The following is a 13695-nucleotide window of genomic DNA, read 5'->3' on the forward strand; positions in this document are numbered from 1 at the left end:
GACAGGGATGAGGAGAGGAGAGGAGACAGGGATGAGGAGAGGAGACAGGGATGAGGAGAGGAGACAGGGATGAGGAGAGGAGAGGAGACAGGGATGAGAGGAGAGAGATGGAAAGAAAAAAAAGAGGCAGGACAGCTATGAGCAGTATAGAATACGGCATTGTCCATTTGGTTGCAATGAAAATTGTTCTTCTGCCTTCATCCCAACCACAGACACACACCCATTTTAAAGGCCCAGGGTCAGCCACAGTGCAGTGGCCCAGACACACACCCATGTTAAAGGCCCAGGGTCAGCCACAGTGCAGTGCCACTGCACGTAGAGCTCTTTTGGGGTTAAGTGCCTTGTTCAAGGGCACAACGGTAGTGCATAATAGTAACGGTCAGAAACCAGCAGCCAGTTCAGCCCCATCTGTGTCATCACCCAGGACTTAGTTTACTGGTCCACCTTTTGTAACCTCTTGGCTACCTAACACCAGTTCAGGTTCAGTCCCTTGGCCTACCTCATCCTCAACAGGACAGATAAGAGATATAGAAGACAGATAGAAGAGATATAAGAGAGATAGAAGAGTGATTGAAGAGATATAGAAGACAGATAGAAGAGATAGAAGAGTGATTGAAAAGATATAGAAGACAGATAGAAGAGATTGAAGAGATATAGAAGAGGGATAGAAGATATATAGAAGAGAGATTGAAGAGATATAGAAGACAGATTGAAGAGATAGAAGAGAGATTGAAGAGATATAGAAGACAGATAGAAGAGATAGAAGAGAGATAGAAGAGAAAGAAGGGATATTAAATAGGTATAGAAGGGATATTAAATAGGTATAGAAGGGATATTAAATAGGTATAGAAGGGATATTAAATAGGTATAGAAGGGATATTAAATAGGTATAGAAAAGAAAGAAGGGAGATTAAATAGGTATAGAAGGGATATTAAATAGGTATAGAAGGGATATTAAATAGGTATAGAAAGGATATTAAATAGGTATAGAAAGGATATTAAATAGGTATAGAAGGGATATTAAATAGGTATAGAAGGGATATTAAATAGGTATAGAAGGGATATTAAATAGGTATAGAAGAGAAAGAAGGGAGATTAAATAGGTATAGAAGGGATATTAAATAGGTATAGAAGAGCTTTAGAAGAGTGATAGCTGAGGAGTACAGCTGACGTCAGAAGTTTACATACACCTTAGCCAAATACATTTAAACTCAGTTTCACAATTCCTGACATTTAATCTTAGTAAAAATGCACTGTTTTAGGTCAGTTAGGATCACCACTTTATTTTAAGAATGTGAAATGTCAGAATAATAGTAGAGAGAATTATTTATTTAAGCTTTTATTTATTTCATCACATTCCCAGTGGGTCAGAAGTTTACATACACTCAATTAGTATTTGGTAGCATTGCCTTGAAATTGTTTAACTTGGGTCAAACGTTTCGGGTAGCCTTCCACAAGCTTCCCACAATAAGAATTTTGGCCCATTCTTCCTGACAGAGCTGGTGTAACTGAGTCAGGTTTCTAGGCCTCCTTGCTCTCACATGCTTTTTCAGTTCTACCCACAAATTTTCTATAGGTTTGAGGTTAGGGCTTTGTGATGGTCACTCCAATACCTTGACTTTGTTGTCCTTAAGCCATTTTGCCACAACTTTGGAAGTATGCTTGGGGTCACTTCCTGACTGATGTCTTGAGATGTTGCTTCAATATATCCACATCATTTTCACATAATCTATTTTGTGAAGTGCACTAGTCCCTCCTGCAGCAAAGCACCCCACATGATGCTGTCACCCCCGTGCTTCACGGTTGGGATGGTGTTCTTCGGCTTGCAAGCCTCCCCCTTTTACCTCCAAACATAACGATGGTCATAATGGCCAAACAGTTCTATTTTTGTTTCATCAGACCAGAGGACATTTCTCCAAAAAGTACAATCTTTGTCCCCATGTGCAGTTGCAAACCGTAGTCTGGCTTTTTTATGGCGGTTTTGGAGCAGTGGCTTCTTCCTTGCTGAGCGGCCTTTCAGGTTATGTCGATATAGGACTCGTTTTACTGTGGATATAGATACTTTTGTACCTGTTTCCTCCAGCATCTTCACAAGGTCCTTTGCTGTTGTTCTGGAATTGATTTGCACTTTTCGCACCAAAGTACGTTCATCTCTATGAGACAGAACGTGTCTCCTTCCTGAGCGGTATGACGGCTGCGTGGTCCCATGGTGTTTATACTTGCGTACTATTGTTTGTACAGATGAACGTGGTACCTTCAGGCTTTTGGAAATTGCTCTCAAGGATGAACCAGACTTGTGGAGGTCTACAATTTTTTTTAGGTCTTGGCTGATTTCTTTTGATTTTCCCATGATGTCAAGCAAAGAGGCACTGAGTTTGAAGGTAGGCCTTGAAATACATCCACAGGTACACCTCCAATTGACTCAAATGATGTCAATTAGCCTATCAGAAGCTTCTAAAGCCATAACATCATTTTCTGCAATTTTCCAAGCTGTTTAAAGGCACAGTCAACTTAGTGTATGTAAACTTCTGATAGGTATAGGTTTCGCTGTACCGAAACCAAACTGTAACCCCAAAACCATAACAGGTACCAAACAGTTGGTTTTTATGAACAGTTCGAACGCTAAGCGATGAGACAGAAGAGGGCAAATCAACTGAACTCAACACTAGCTCAGTGGGCTAACAGTCTCAACTGAACTCAACACTAGCTCAGTGGGCTAACAGTCTCAACTGAACTCAACACTAGCTCAGTGGGCTAACAGTCTCAACTGAACTCAACACTAGCTCAGTGGGCTAACAGTCTCAACTGAACTCAACACTAGCTCAGTGGGCTAACACAGTCTCAACTGAACTCAACACTAGCTCAGTGGGCTAACACAGTTTTGAGTGGCACAGACAACCAGGGTTAAATTCCCTGCCCTTTTCCAGAAGACTAACCGTGATGGCGGCATCCTCAGTGAGTTCTGTGTAATTTCTGACTTTAGACCGACACACCCAGGCTCTGCTGGCTGGTTCCCCCAGGTAGGTTACATGGTACCTGCACTACACACACACAAACACACACACAACACACACAACACACACACACACACACACACACACACACACACACACACACACACACATTACACACAAACCAAAATGTTCACATGAAAGACACTACCCCAGTGTTTTCATTCAGTCATTTATAATAGGAGACTTCAAGTGATCTTACAGGGTACAGGTCAGTGTGTATCTTACAGGGTACAGGTCAGTGTGTATCTTACAGGGTACAGGTCAGTGTGTATCTTACAGGGTACAGGTCAGTGTGTATCTTACTACAGGGTACAGGTCAGCGTGTATCTTACTACAGGGTACAGGTCAGTGTGTATCTTACAGGGTACAGGTCAGTGTGTATCTTACAGGGTACAGGTCAGTGTGTATCTTACAGGGTACAGGTCAGTGTGTATCTTACTACAGGGTACAGGTCAGTGTGTATCTTACAGGGTACAGGTCAGTGTGTATCTTACTGCAGGGTACAGGTCACTGTGTATCTTACAGGGTACAGGTCAGTGTGTATCTTACTACAGGGTACAGGTCAGTGTGTATCTTACAGGGTACAGGTCAGTGTGTATCTTACTGCAGGGTACAGGTCAGTGTGTATCTTACTACAGGGTACAGGTCAGTGTGTATCTTACAGGGTACAGGTCAGTGTGTATCTTACAGGGTACAGGTCAGTGTGTATCTTACTACAGGGTACAGGTCAGTGTGTATCTTACAGGGTACAGGTCAGTGTGTATCTTACTGCAGGGTACAGGTCAGCGTGTATCTTACAGGGTACAGGTCAGTGTGTATCTTACTACAGGGTACAGGTCAGTGTGTATCTTACAGGGTACAGGTCAGTGTGTATCTTACAGGGTACAGGTCAGTGTGTATCTTACAGGGTACAGGTCAGTGTGTATCTTACTACAGGGTACAGGTCAGCGTGTATCTTACAGGGTACAGGTCAGCGTGTATCTTACTACAGGGTACAGGTCAGTGTGTATCTTACAGGGTACAGGTCAGTGTGTATCTTACAGGGTACAGGTCAGTGTGTATCTTACAGGGTACAGGTCAGTGTGTATCTTACTACTGGGTACAGGTCAGTGTGTATCTTACTACTGGGTACAGGTCAGTGTGTATCTTACAGGGTACAGGTCAGTGTGTATCTTACAGGGTACAGGTCAGTGTGTATCTTACAGGGTACAGGTCAGTGTGTATCTTACTACAGGGTACAGGTCAGTGTGTATCTTACAGGGTACAGGTCAGTGTGTATCTTACAGGGTGCAGGTCAGTGTGTATCTTACAGGGTACAGGTCAGCGTGTATCTTACTACAGGGTACAGGTCAGTGTGTATCTTACAGGGTACAGGTCAGTGTGTATCTTACAGGGTACAGGTCAGTGTGTATCTTACAGGGTACAGGTCAGCGTGTATCTTACTACAGGGTACAGGTCAGCGTGTATCTTACTACAGGGTACAGGTCAGCGTGTATCTTACAGGGTACAGGTCAGTGTGTATCTTACAGGGTACAGGTCAGCGTGTATCTTACTACAGGGTACAGGTCAGTGTGTATCTTACAGGGTACAGGTCAGTGTGTATCTTACAGGGTACAGGTCAGTGTGTATCTTACAGGGTACAGGTCAGTGTGTATCTTACAGGGTACAGGTCAGTGTGTATCTTACTACAGGGTACAGGTCAGTGTGTATCTTACAGGGTACAGGTCAGTGTTTATCTTACAGGGTACAGGTCAGTGTGTATCTTACTACAGGGTACAGGTCAGTGTGTATCTTACAGGGTACAGGTCAGTGTGTATCTTACAGGGTACAGGTCAGCGTGTATCTTACAGGGTACAGGTCAGTGTGTATCTTACAGGGTACAGGTCAGCGTGTATCTTACAGGGTACAGGTCAGCGTGTATCTTACAGGGTACAGGTCAGTGTGTATCTTACTACAGGGTACAGGTCAGTGTGTATCTTACAGGGTACAGGTCAGTGTGTATCTTACAGGGTACAGGTCAGTGTGTATCTTACTACAGGGTACAGGTCAGTGTGTATCTTACTACAGGGTACAGGTCAGTGTGTATCTTACTACAGGGTACAGGTCAGTGTGTATCTTACTACAGGGTACAGGTCAGTGTGTATCTTACAGGGTACAGGTCAGTGTGTATTTTACAGGGTACAGGTCAGTGTGTATCTTACTATAGGGTACAGGTCAGTGTGTATCTTACAGGGTACAGGTCAGTGTGTATCTTACTACAGGGTACAGGTCAGTGTGTATCTTACAGGGTACAGGTCAGTGTGTATCTTACAGGGTACAGGTCAGTGTGTATCTTACTACAGGGTACAGGTCAGTGTGTATCTTACAGGGTACAGGTCAGTGTGTATCTTACAGGGTACAGGTCAGTGTGTATCTTACAGGGTACAGGTCAGTGTGTATCTTACAGGGTACAGGTCAGTGTGTATCTTACAGGGTACAGGTCAGTGTGTATCTTACAGGGTACAGGTCAGCGTGTATCTTACTACTGGGTACAGGTCAGCGTGTATCTTACAGGGTACAGGTCAGTGTGTATCTTACAGGGTACAGGTCAGTGTGTATCTTACTACAGGGTACAGGTCAGTGTGTATCTTACAGGGTACAGGTCAGTGTGTATCTTACTACAGGGTACAGGTCAGTGTGTATCTTACTACAGGGTACAGGTCAGCGTGTATCTTACAGGGTACAGGTCAGTGTGTATCTTACTACAGGGTACAGGTCAGTGTGTATCTTACTACAGGGTACAGGTCAGTGTGTATCTTACAGGGTACAGGTCAGTGTGTATCTTACAGGGTACAGGTCAGTGTGTATCTTACTACAGGGTACAGGTCAGTGTGTATCTTACTACAGGGTACAGGTCAGTGTGTATCTTACTACAGGGTACAGGTCAGTGTGTATCTTACTACAGGGTACAGGTCAGTGTGTATCTTACAGGGTACAGGTCAGTGTGTATTTTACAGGGTACAGGTCAGTGTGTATCTTACTATAGGGTACAGGTCAGTGTGTATCTTACAGGGTACAGGTCAGTGTGTATCTTACTACAGGGTACAGGTCAGTGTGTATCTTACAGGGTACAGGTCAGTGTGTATCTTACAGGGTACAGGTCAGTGTGTATCTTACTACAGGGTACAGGTCAGTGTGTATCTTACAGGGTACAGGTCAGTGTGTATCTTACAGGGTACAGGTCAGTGTGTATCTTACAGGGTACAGGTCAGTGTGTATCTTACAGGGTACAGGTCAGTGTGTATCTTACAGGGTACAGGTCAGTGTGTATCTTACAGGGTACAGGTCAGCGTGTATCTTACTACTGGGTACAGGTCAGCGTGTATCTTACAGGGTACAGGTCAGTATTCCTGTTGAACTGGCAGAAGGTCTTGGTGTCTGGATCTCTCTCCACTATCGCTGGCCACCTGGATCAATTAATCAATATCACATTGTCAATACAATACAATCAGTGCTCCATATTACAATGGAGGACAGCACAGTGGTTATTCATGGGTTATACAGCAGTGTCATGTTATATAGACTTGTCTAGTTTGTCCATTCATTCTAAATTGAGGCCAGGTGTTGCATTAGCTTCCAGAAATCAGCATTTTCAAAAGGCAGACAGACAGACCATCAAAGAATCTGTGTTTTAAAACCATTTCACCTGCATTTTATATTGAAGTCAACAGTGTTGTTTTGATTCAATGGAGTGATCAGGGACGTGCAGCTGTAATTTTCCTTCACAGAAAATACATCACTGCACCACTTTCACCAAAAATAGCTTCATGTTCATCAGATGACAACAGACGTCGCTGTTTGGCTAGAAGCCACAAAAATGTTGACACATTTAAATGTAAATGAGCTTACAATGAGAAAGCAAGGTATTTAAAAAAAGAAAAATCATGCATGGCCATCATATTTCTAATGTTTAGCATAGAAGGAATGTAGCCATCATATTACTAATGTTTAGCATAGAAGGAATGTAGCCATCATATTACTAATGTTTAGCATAGAAGGAATGTAGCCATCATATTTCTAATGTTTAGCATAGAAAGAATGTAGCCATCATATTACTAATGTTTAGCATAGAAGGAATGTAGCCATCATATTTCTAATGTTTAGCATAGAAAGAATGTAGCCATCATATTACTAATGTTTAGCATAGAAGGAATGTAGCCATCATATTACTAATGTTTAGCATAGAAGGAATGTAGCCATCATATTTCTAATGTTTAGCATAGAAAGAATGTAGCCATCATATTACTAATGTTTAGCATAGAAGGAATGTAGCCATCATATTTCTAATGTTTAGCATAGAAGGAATGTAGCCATCGTATTACTAATGTTTAGCATAGAAAGAATGTAGCCATCATATTACTAATGTTTAGCATAGAAGGAATGTAGCCATCATATTTGTAATGTTTTGCTTGAAGTTAATTTTACCGGAGAAAAGTAGCTAAACGTCAGAGTTCTGTCTGCTGATAGAATATCCATTTGAGAATTAAGGAATTTTATTGGTCTGACAATGAGCAAAGATTTCTCATCCGAGTGGAGAAATGCAACCAAAAGCACAAAATTAGTCTGAAGCCGAGCACAAATGACAATAAGAAGCATTTTTAGATCTGCGTTTTCAAAACGTAGCAAGGTATTTCTGATGCGTTTTTATATTTTTTCCCCCTGCATTAAAAACACAGAATTCTGCATTAACACCTGGCGGCTAATAAGGGTTTTGTCTAAATTATATTACACTGCGAATATGATGGCATTGCAGAAGTAGTGTGTTAAGTACACTCCATGACCAACACAATGTGGACACCTGCTCGTCCAACATCTCATTCCAAAATCATGGCCATTAATATGGAGTTGGTTCCCCACAACACTCTTAGTGAGGTCGGGCACTGATGTTGGGCGATTAGGCTCGCAGTCGGCGTTCCAATTAATCCCAAAGGTGTTCGATGAGGTTGAGATCAAGGCTCTGCTCAGGCCAGTCAAGTTCAGCCACACCGATCTCGAAAAACCATTTCTGTATGGACCTCGTTTTGTGCACGGGGGCATTGTCATGCTGAAACAGGAAAGGGCCTTCTCCAAACTCGTCTAGAATGTTTGTATGCTGTTAAGCTTTCCCTTCACTGGAACTAAGAGGCCCGAACTATGAAAAAGAGCCCCAGACCATTATTCCTCCTCCACCAAACTTTACAGTTGGTACTATGCATTGGGGTAGGTAGCATTCTCCTGGCATCCACCAAACCCAGATTAGTCCATCGATGATTCCTAGCGTGAATCATCACTGTAGAGAACGCATTTCCACTGCTCCAGTCCAATGGCAACGAGCTTTACACCACTCCAGCCGACGCTTGGCATTGCGTATGGGGATCTAAGGCTTGAAAATCCATTTCATGAAGCTCCCGACAAACAGTTATTGCGTTGACGTTGCTTCCAGAGGCAGTTTGGAACTCGGTAGTGAGTGTTGCAACCGAGGACAGACAATTTTTACGCTCTACAGCACTCTGCGGTCCCGTTCTGTGAGATTGTGTGGCCTACCACTTTGCAGCGGAGCCGTTGTTGCTCCTAGACGTTTCCACTTCCCAATAACAGCACTTACAGTTGACCGGGGGGCGTCTCTAGCAGGGCAGAAATTTGACAAACTGACTTGTTGGAAAGGTGGCATCCTATGACGGTGTCACGTTGAAAGTCACTGATCTCTTCAGTACGGGCCGTTCTACTGCCAATGTTTGTCTATGGAGATTGCATGGCTGCGTGCTCGTTTTTATACACCTGTTAGCAACGGGTATGGCTGAAATAGCCAAATCCACTAATCTGAAGGGGTGTTTTTGTATGTGTGTGTAGTGTGTGTGGATAGTGTTCAGTATGTGTGTGTATTGTGTGTAGATAGTGTTCAGTATGTGTGTGTAGTGTGTGTAGATAGTGTTCAGTATGTGTGTGTAGTGTGTGTAGATAGTGTTCAGTGTGTGTGTTCAGTGTGTGTAGATAGTGTTCAGTGTGTGTGTGTAGTATGTGTGTGTAGATAGTGTTCAGTGTGTGTGTGTAGATAGTGTTCAGTGTGTGTAGATAGTGTTCAGTGTGTGTGTAGATAGTGTTCAGTGTGTGTGTAGAGTGTTCAGTGTGTGTGTAGTCTTCAGTGTGTGTGCAGATAGTGTTCAGTGTGTGTGTGTAGTGTGTGTGGATAGTGTTCAGTGTGTGTGTAGATAGTGTTCAGTGTGTGTGTAGATAGTGCTCAGTATGTGTGTGTATTGTGTGTAGATAGTGTTCAGTGTGTGTGTAGTGTGTGTGTGTGTAGTGTTCAGTGTGTGTGTAGATAGTGTGTAGTGTGTGTGTGTAGTGTTCAGTGTGTGTGTTTTGTACCAAGGATATCCAATCTGTTGAGCCCAGACCAGAGACCCAGGAACCAGACTGCTGTTGATGACATCACACTCTTGTCCCGACCAGCTGTCCTCCGCAGCCTCACAGAGCCCAGGGCCTACACACACACACACACACACACACACACACACACACACACACACACACACACACACACACACACACACACACACACACACACACACACACACACATTAAATGTAACATACCCACTGGGCCAAACAGATGTGATGATGTTGAATAAACTTGGAAATCAGATTTGCAAAAAGTCATCAACGTAAGGAATTATATATATATATATTTTTAAATCCAATGACATTGTGACATTTTTTGTTGTTGTTGTTGATTTCACATTGAATTCATGTTTGTTGACAAATCAACCAAATGTCATTGGTTCAATGTCAACATTGTCTGATGCTGATTGTGTGGTGATGTGTTTGTACCTGTGTCATGTGATGTGTTTGTACCTGTGTCATGTGATGTGTTTGTACCTGTGTCATGTGATGTGTTTGTACCTGTGTCATGTGATGTGTTTGTACCTGTGTCATGTGATGTGTTTGTACCTGTGTCATGTGATGTGTTTGTACCTGTGTCATGTGATGTGTTTGTACCTGTGTCATGTGATGTGTTTGTACCTGTGTCATGAGTACAGGTCCAGTCGCTGGGAAGAGCAGCCAGGTCAACTTGTCTCTCTACTTTCCTCCATTTCCCACAGACAGACCTACTACACTGAACCCACTGATCAACTAGAGGGGAGAGGAAAGGGGGGAGAGGAAAGGGGAGAGAACGAAGGTGTGGGAGAAAGACAGAAAGAAGAGGAATATGGTGATAGACAGTGGGGGGGGAAATAGGGAGAGAATGAGAGGTAGAGAAAGTGAGAGAGGGAAGAGGTAGAGGATTTAAATACCCACATTCTTCACTGGAGTCGCTGTCTTCCTCTTCCTCTCTTTTTCTCTGCCTCTTCCTCTGTGTGTGTGAGCCGGACGCTGGAGTCTTTCTCTCACCCGACACTCTCCTGCGAGGCTCTTCCTCCTCCCTGTTCAGAAGCACCATTGTAGCAAAACAACCCCTTTTTCATCTCTAGTTAAACATTATGGTTCTGGTAAAGGTGTTATACCTGAGAGAGACCTGGTCAATGGTGGCCTGCAGCAACTCCACCTCACTCAGCACATCTCTGGCATCCTCTACACACACACACACACACACACACACACACACACACACACACACACAGGCACACAGGCACACACACACCACACACACACACACACGCACACACACACACACAAACACACACACACACACACACACACACACACACACACACACACACACACACAGGCACACAGGCACAAACACACCACACACACACACACGCACACACACACACATACACACAAACACACACACACACACACACAAACATACACACACACATACTCAAACAGACATACACACACATACACACACTCACCCGCAGAGTAAAGAGTTAAACATCTCCTACAATCACTGCTGTTATTCTTCTGAATGAGTAACATATTTTGTCTTTTCCACTGTGAAGGATAAAGTCGCTTCTTCTATGAGAAAACGATAGAGTGAAATGACAAGTGATACAGTTGAAGTCGGAAGTTTACATCCACTTATGTTGGAGTAAATAAAACTCGTTTTTCAACCACTCCACAAATGTCTTGTTATAAAACTATAGTTTTGGCAAGTCGGTTAGGACATCTACTTTGTGCATGACACAAATAATTTTTCCAACAATTGTTTACAGACAGATTATTTCACTTATAATTCACTGTATCACAATTCCAGTGGGTCAGATGTTTACATACACTAAGTTGACTGTGCCTTTAAACAGCTTGGAAAATGATGTCATGGCTTTAGAAGCTTCCGATAGGCTAATTGACATCATTTGAGTCAATTGGAGGTGTACCTGTAGATGCATTTCAAGGCCTACCTTCAAAGGCCTCTTTGCTTGACATCATGGGATAAATCAAAGGAAATCAGCAAAGACCTCAGAAAAAATATTGTAGACCTCCACAAGTCTGGTTCATCCTTGGGAGCAATTTCCAAACGCCTGAAGGTACCACGTTCATCTGTACAAATAATAGTACGCAAGTATAAACACCATGGGACCACGCAGCCGTCATACCGCTCAGGAAGGAGACACGTTCTGTCTCCTAGAGATGAATGTACTTTGGTGCGAAAAGTGTAAATCAATCCCAGAACAACAGCAAAGGACCGTGTGAAGATGCTGGAGGAAACGTATCTATATCCACAGTAAAACGAGTCCTATATCAACATAACCTGAAAGGCCGCTCAGCAAGGAAGAAGCCGCTGCTCCAAAAGCACCATAAAAAACTAGACTACGGTTTGCAACTGCACATTGGGACAAAGATCGTACTTTTTGGAGAAATGTCCTCTGGTCTGATGAAACAAAAATAGAACTGTTTGGCCATTATGACCATCGTTATGTTTGGAGGAAAAAGAGGGACGCTTGCAAGCCGAAGAACACCATCCCAACCGTGAAGCACGGGGGTGGCAGCATCATGTTGTGGGGGTGCTTTGCTGCAGGAGGGACTGGTGCACTTCACAAAATAGATGGAATCATGAGGGAGGAAAATGATGTGGATATATTGAAGCAACATCTCAAGACATCAGTCAGGAAGTTAAAGCTTGGTTGCAAATGGGTCTTCCAAATGGACAATGACCCCAAGCATACTTCCAAAGTTGTGGCAAAATGGCTTAAGGACAACAAAGTCAAGGTATTGGAGTGGCCATCACAAAGCCCTGACCTCAAACCTATCGAAAATTTGTGGGCAGAACTGAAAAAACATGTGCAAGCAAGGAGGCCCACAAACCTGACTCAGTTACACCAGCTCTGTCAGGAAGAATGGGCCAAAATTCACCCAACTTATTGTGGGAAGCTTGTGGAAGGCTACCTAAAACGTTTGACCCAAGTTAAACAATTTAAAGGCAATGCTACCAACTACTAATTGAGTGTATGTAAACTTCTGACCCACTGGGAATGTGATGAAAGAAATAAAAACTGAAATAAATAATTCTCTCTACTATTATTCTGACATTTCACATTCTTAAAATAAAGTGGTGATCCTAACTGACCTAAAACAGGGAATTCTTACTGAGATTAAATGTCAGGAATTGTGAAGAACAGAGTTTAAATGTATTTGGCTAAGGTGTATGTAAACTTCTGACTTCAACTGTAACGACTAAAAGGAAATAATGAGTGAAAGAATATAACGAGTGAGTGGCTGTGTTAGTTAGTTAGTTACCCAGACAGTTGTTGTGGTAGTGGTAGTTAGTTACCCAGACAGTTGTTGTGGTAGTGGTAGTTAGTTACCCACCCAGACAGTTGTTGTGGTAGTGGTAGTTAGTTACCCAGACAGTTGTTGTGGTAGTGGTAGTTAGTTACCCAGACAGTGGTTGTGGTAGTGGTAGTTACCCACCCAGACAGTTGTTGTGGTAGTGGTAGTTAGTTAGTTACCCAGACAGTTGTTGTGGTAGTGGTAGTTAGTTAGTTACCCAGACAGTTGTTGTGGTAGTGGTAGTTAGTTACCCAGACAGTTGTTGTGGTAGTGGTAGTTAGTTACCCAGACAGTTGTTGTGGTAGTGGTAGTTAGTTACCCACCCAGACAGTTGTTGTGGTAGTGGTAGTTAGTTACCCAGACAGTTGTTGTGGTAGTGGTAGTTAGTTACCCACCCAGACAGTTGTTGTGGTAGTGGTAGTTAGTTACCCAGACAGTTGTTGTGGTAGTGGTAGTTAGATACCCACCCAGACAGTTGTTGTGGTAGTGGTAGTTACTTACCCACCCAGACAGTTGTTGTGGTAGTGGTAGTTAGTTACCCAGACAGTTGTTGTGGTAGTGGTAGTTAGTTACCCACCCAGACAGTTGTTGTGGTAGTGGTAGTTAGTTACCCAGACAGTTGTTGTGGTAGTGGTAGTTAGTTACCCACCCAGACAGTTGTTGTGGTAGTGGTAGTTAGTTACCCACCCAGACAGTTGTTGTGGTAGTGGTAGTTACTTACCCACCCAGACAGTTGTTGTGGTAGTGGTAGTTAGTTACCCAGACAGTTGTTGTGGTAGTGGTAGTTAGTTACCCACCCAGACAGTTGTTGTGGTAGTGGTAGTTAGTTACCCAGACAGTTGTTGTGGTAGTGGTAGTTAGTTACCCACCCAGACAGTTGTTGTGGTAGTGGTAGTTAGTTACCCAGACAGTTGTTGTGGTAGTGGTTGTGGTAGTTAGTTACCCAGACA

At 43.1% G+C, this 13695-nt stretch overlaps 1 protein-coding gene across 1 annotated transcript in view; it reads right to left on the reverse strand.

Moving 5' to 3' along the window:
* LOC115198012 (cilia- and flagella-associated protein 251) overlaps positions 1-13695 on the reverse strand; it is a gene marked incomplete at its 3' end in the record, with an annotated part of 29141 nt that overhangs the window by 12343 nt on the left and 3103 nt on the right. The window contains 6 exon segments of the mRNA XM_029759662.1: positions 2937-3041; positions 6385-6460; positions 9399-9513; positions 10052-10162; positions 10328-10452; positions 10534-10600.

This window comes from Salmo trutta, chromosome 8 (assembly GCF_901001165.1).
Source record: "Salmo trutta chromosome 8, fSalTru1.1, whole genome shotgun sequence".
In the NCBI taxonomy this organism is placed as follows: Eukaryota; Metazoa; Chordata; class Actinopteri; order Salmoniformes; family Salmonidae; genus Salmo; species Salmo trutta.